Here is a 5,437-nt window from a genome sequence, read left to right on the forward strand (position 1 = left end):
AGATAAATAAAGAAAATTTAAATATTGTTTAAATGTTCCCACCTTCCATCAACGGTCAATGTATGTGATGCTACCCGCGGATACGGTCCGGCTCATATTATTGGGGGGGCCCGTCCGTCGGAAAGCTGTACATTGGATCGACAAATTTTGTAAGTTGGGTGGAACTCCCATGGGATCGGCTCATATTATTGGGGGATCCACATGGCGACCGTCTATCACAACTTAATATTGATGGGTCATCTTGACATGTCACTTTAAACGGCGTCATATTATTGGGCCCTTATTGGACATGAGGTAAACACATGGGGGTTGCTTTGGAAGCAATTGGGCTCTACCTTTTGAGAATTATGGTTGGCTGATATTATTCGGGACCATAAGTTTGTCAATTGGACTCCATGTTCTCACTAAGGAAAAAGTTTCCCGTTTTCACTAGAGGGTGGTGAAATCGTTAAAATAGTGGGAGTGAGATTCATAAAATTAAATTCGCCTATTTTATGTCTTAGTAAATTGTTAAACAATCATTGATATATGTCTGTTTTTCCTTTTCAGTATTTCATACAATGAATTCGCGAAATCCTTTATTCTCGATCCTCGAACAAAACAAGCTGACTGGCGCCAACTATACGGAATGGTTCCGGAAGTTGAAGATTGTCTTAACTTCGGAGAAAATGCTCTACGTGTTAGAGAAAGCACCTCCGAAGGAAGCACCAGCTGACATAAGTCCGGAGGAATTGGCCAAACTTGATGCATGGTGCGACCATGACATCAAGACCAAATGCTATATGCAAGCCTCGATGTCTGATGAACTCCAGAGGCGATTTGAGGACACGGTGAATGCTGCTGACATTCACACGCAACTCAAGGAACTTTTTGGGGCTCAGTCGAGGGCTGAAAGGTTCTCTACTGTTAAGGAGTTGATGACGTGCCGCATGCGTGAAGGGACTTCGGTCCGTGATCATGGGGTACGAGTGATTTGGCTCATACAGAAGTTAGCGACCCTTGATTTGGTGTTGGAGCATGAACTCAATGTGGACTTGCTGCTTCTATCTCTTCCTTCTTCATTTGATGGATTCGTGATAAATTTTAATATGAACAAGATAGAGGCCACCCTTGAAGAGATGGTCAATATGCTCGTTACATATGAATCCACACTTAAGAAGGATAAGCCAGCTTTCTTGGTGGGCTCCTCATCTTCTGCTAAGAAGGGGCCAAGTATGAAGGGCAAGAAACGTTCTGCCCCACCCAAGAAAGTGGAACCCGAGAAGAAGCAAAAGACAAAGGCTTCAAACGATGGAAAATCCAAGGATGTTTGCCATTACTGCAAGAAGCCGGGTCATTGGAAGCGCAACTGCAAGGAGTATCTTGAGCAGTTGGGAACTGCAAAGGGTATGTTCTATATCGAAATAAACATGTCACTTAATACAACTTCTTGGGTATTGGATACCGGATGTGGATCTCACATTTGCAATGATTTGCAGGTGATGACAAGAAGTCGCAGGCTTAGAATGGGTGAGACCCAGCTGAGGCTCGGGAATGGTTCCAGAGTTGAAGCTACGGCCATTGGAGATGTTTGTTTGATTTTGCATAATGGTTTTAAATTATTGTTGAGAGATGTTTTATTTGTGCCAGATTTAATTAAAAACATTATTTCTATTTCTATGCTTGATAGAGATGGTTATTCTTGTAATTTTGTGAATGGGATTTGCAATATTTACAAGAATGAATGTTTAATTGGAAATGGACAACTTGAAAACGATCTATATAATTTAAAACTAAAAGACGTTCCAGTGAATTGTATTGACAAACCGGCGACAACAAACAAAAGGAAAATCGATAGTCAAAACCCGGCAAACCTTTGGCACGCTAGACTAGGTCATATTTCCTCAAGGAGGATGAACAAGCTAGTGGGAGAGGGCATGTTTGATATGTCTGATATTAACTCTCTACCTACTTGTGAATCCTGCCTAAAAGGGAAAATGACTAAATCTCCTTTTAAGGGGAAGCCTGAGCGTAGTCAAAATCTGTTGGATTTGATCCATACAGATGTTTGTGGTCCATTTAGAGTAGGGACTCAACATGGCCACACCTACTTCATTACCTTTACTGATGATTATTCAAGGTATGGGTATTTATATTTAATGAAATATAAGTCTGAAGCATTTGAAAAGTTCAAAGAATTCAAGGCTGAAGTAGAAAACAAGCTAGGTAAGTGTATTAAAGCACTTCGATCGGATCGAGATGGAGAATACTTGAGTACCGAGTTTTTGGACTATCTGAAAGAGAATGGGATTCTCTCTCAGTGGACTCCTCCTATGACACCACAGCTTAATGGTGTATCGGAGCGTCGTAATCGAACTTTGTTGGACATGGTTCGATCTATGATGAGCTTCACTGAGCTTCCACCTTCGTTTTGGGGCTATGCGCTTGAAACGGCGGTATTGTTGTTGAACAACGTCCACACTAAAGCAGTGGACAAAACACCATACGAGTTATGGAATGGCAAAGCTCCTAAGTATTCGTACTTGAGGATTTGGGGATGTCCTGCTTACGTGAAGCGGACAGTGGGAGATAAGTTGGATAGTCGATCCAGCTTGTGTTATTTTGTGGGGTATCCGAAGAATTCAATCGGATATTATTTCTATTATCCTGCTGAAACAAAGGTGTTTGTTTCTAGGAATGCCACCTTCTTGGAGAAGGAATTCTTATTGGATAAGAAAGGCGAGATGATGGAACTCGAAGAAGTTCGAGAAGAACCCGAAATACAAAATAACGATCCCACACCTCAGGAACCATTGCTGGACACGCCTGCACCTAGAAGATCCGAGAGGACTTCTAGACCTCCAGTTCGATATGGTCTTCTTCTTGAAGAGGGTCAAGATGAACCCGACATTGGATGTGATCCAAGAAGCTTCAAGGAAGCAATTTCTGATGCGGATTCGAATTTATGGCTTGAAGCTATGCAATCAGAATTGGATTCGATGCATACTAACCAAGTCTGGACTTTAGTGGATCCTCCCGATGGAATTGTTCCAATAGGGTGTAAATGGATCTACAAAAGAAAGCTTGGGCCTGATGGTAAGGTATTGACCTACAAGGCGCGATTGGTGGCTAAAGGTTATACTCAAAGGCAAGGAGTTGACTATGACGAAACCTTTTCACCAGTTGCAATGTTCAAGTCCATAAGAATCCTTATTGCCATAGCTGCATGGTATGACTATGAGATATGGCAAATGGATGTGAAGACTGCTTTTCTTAATGGAGACATTAAGGAAGAAATCTATATGAAGCAGCCTGAGGGGTACACATCCATGGGAAGCGAGCATAAGGTATGCAAGCTTCAAAGATCAATTTATGGTCTAAAACAAGCATCAAGAAGTTGGAACCAGAAATTTGATGAAACAATTAAAGACTTTGGTTTCATCAAGAACCCGGAGGAACCTTGCGTGTACAAGAAAGTAGTTAAGGATGCGGTGACATTCTTAGTACTTTATGTTGATGACATCCTACTCATTGGGAATGATGTAGGGATGTTGCAGTCAACAAAGATATGGTTATCAGGTAGATTTTCGATGAAGGATTTGGGTGAGGCATCCTACATTCTTGGGATACAGATCTATAGGGATAGATCTAAGAGAATGATAGGACTCACTCAATCAACCTACATCGATACCATATTGAAACGGTTTTCAATGGATGGGTCCAAGAGAGGACATCTACCCATGTGTCATGGAGTTTCTCTATCCAAGTCTATGTGTCCCAAGACTGATGCAGAGATAGAGAATATGACACATGTACCATATGCGTCAGCTATAGGTAGTATCATGTATGGGATGATATCTACCAGACCGGATGTAGCATTTGCTCTGAGTGTCACGAGCAGATATCAGTCTAATCCTGGTCAGATGCATTGGAAAGCCGTGAAGGACATTCTTAAGTACTTGCGAAGGACTAAGAATATGTTCATGGTTTATGGAGGACGAGAACTCAAACTGGAAGGCTATACCGACTCTAGCTTCCAAAGTGATGTGGATGACTCGAAGTCAACCTCTGGATTTGTGTTCATGCTCAATGGTGGTGCTGTCTCTTGGAAGAGTTCCAAGCAGGACACCACAGCGGATTCCACCACTGAGGCTGAATACATTGCAGCATCAGCTGCTGCTAAAGAGGCCGTTTGGATGAGGAATTTCGTCCAAGAGTTGGGCGTCATTCCTGAATTTGTTGGTCCAGTCCCGGTGTACTGCGACAACACGGGTGCCGTTGCTCAAGCAAAGGAACCAAGGTCTCATCAAAGATCCAAACACGTACTGAGGAAATACCACATAATCCGGGAGATTGTGGAAAGAGGAGACATCAGTGTCGAACGAGTGGCCTCTGCAGACAATATCGCTGATCCACTTACTAAGCCTTTGCCAGGACCATTGTTTGACAAACATCGCGAAGCAATGGGTCTACGTAGTATGACTAGTTGGCTATAGGGCAAGTGGGAGATTGTAAGAGTGGGTGCCCAGTGAGCCAACTGTGTGGCTATGGGCTTTGTTGACTCTTTGTATAAACAATCTTTTGTTTAATATTATTTACACTTTTATGGCAATGACTTTATATTACTTCATATTGTTATATTGTGATATACTATTGTTGTTTTGATAAAGACCTTGAATATACTATAGTGTATGTAAGATGTGGTAGAACATGGAGATGTCTATCATGAAATACATCTTATAGTCACTGTATATTCTAAAACCGTTCCTAGTCGATTGAGCCGTCCGATAATAAGGATAAGGATCGCTCGAGTTTGAGACTAGCATTTGCGATGCGGAGTACCACGTTTCATTGGTAGGGAACATGGAGATGTTCGAAGCATGCAAATGGATATTCATAGGATGAATAGTCGAACTACCCTATCCGGACTTTCCAAGTGGTTATCACTTATCGAGTGGATAAAGTCCGCGGTTTTGGTTGTACACCATTAGTCCTTACGACTTGAAACATCATGGAGACTCTATATGCTAGTACTGTGCTTTGACTCGTTTACCGACTCTGAGGGGGTCATCAGGTGTCGAGATTGGGTACAGTTACGACACATATAGGAGTCAATGCATTGTTGTCAAGGATTCACCACATACTTGCGAGTGTGGATATCCTATGCGATCTGAGGAGATATTAGTGTAACAAATCTCTGGCCAGAGTACTTGATGTGATTTAAGAAATGGTTTCTTAGTAGCACATGCGATGTCACTAATTTGATCTTCAAGATGCATTGCATAGTTATCGAATCTTGAGCGACTCTCGATATACCAATGGTTGTTGATTCGATCGGGATATATGGATGAAGGGACCGTACTGTACGCTAACCAAAATCTACTGGTTCTTGTAGGCACTATCAGTGATACCTAGGGAATCATGGGGCGATGTTGCTAGGCGCTTTACCATGATTCGT

The sequence above is a fragment of the Henckelia pumila genome, chromosome 4 (assembly GCF_033568475.1).
Source record: "Henckelia pumila isolate YLH828 chromosome 4, ASM3356847v2, whole genome shotgun sequence".
NCBI lineage: Eukaryota > Viridiplantae > Streptophyta > Magnoliopsida > Lamiales > Gesneriaceae > Henckelia > Henckelia pumila.